Source organism: Cebus imitator, unplaced genomic scaffold (assembly GCF_001604975.1).
Source record: "Cebus imitator isolate Cc_AM_T3 unplaced genomic scaffold, Cebus_imitator-1.0 Scaffold73, whole genome shotgun sequence".
NCBI classification, from domain to species: Eukaryota; Metazoa; Chordata; class Mammalia; order Primates; family Cebidae; genus Cebus; species Cebus imitator.
In genome coordinates this window covers 4,789,983-4,790,290 of record NW_016107388.1, presented here as the reverse complement: position 1 = coordinate 4,790,290, position 308 = coordinate 4,789,983, and positions in this window count along the sequence as shown.

The following is a 308-nucleotide window of genomic DNA, read 5'->3' as shown; positions in this document are numbered from 1 at the left end:
GTCGATTTGGCTATTGAAATTTGTGTATGCTTCATGAAGTTCTCCTGCTGTGTTTTTCAGCTCCATCAGGCCGTTTATATTCTTCTCTAAGCTGTTTATTCTTGTTAGCATTTTGTCTAACCTTTTTTCAAGGTTCTTAGTTTCTTTGCATTGGTTTAGAACATGTTCTTTTAGCTCAGAGAAGCTTGTTATTACCCACCTTCTGAAGCCTGTTTCTGTCAATTCATCAGACTCATTCTCTATCCAGCTTTGTTCCCTTCCTGGTGAGGAGTTGTGATCCCTTGGAGGAGGAGAGACATTCTGGTTTT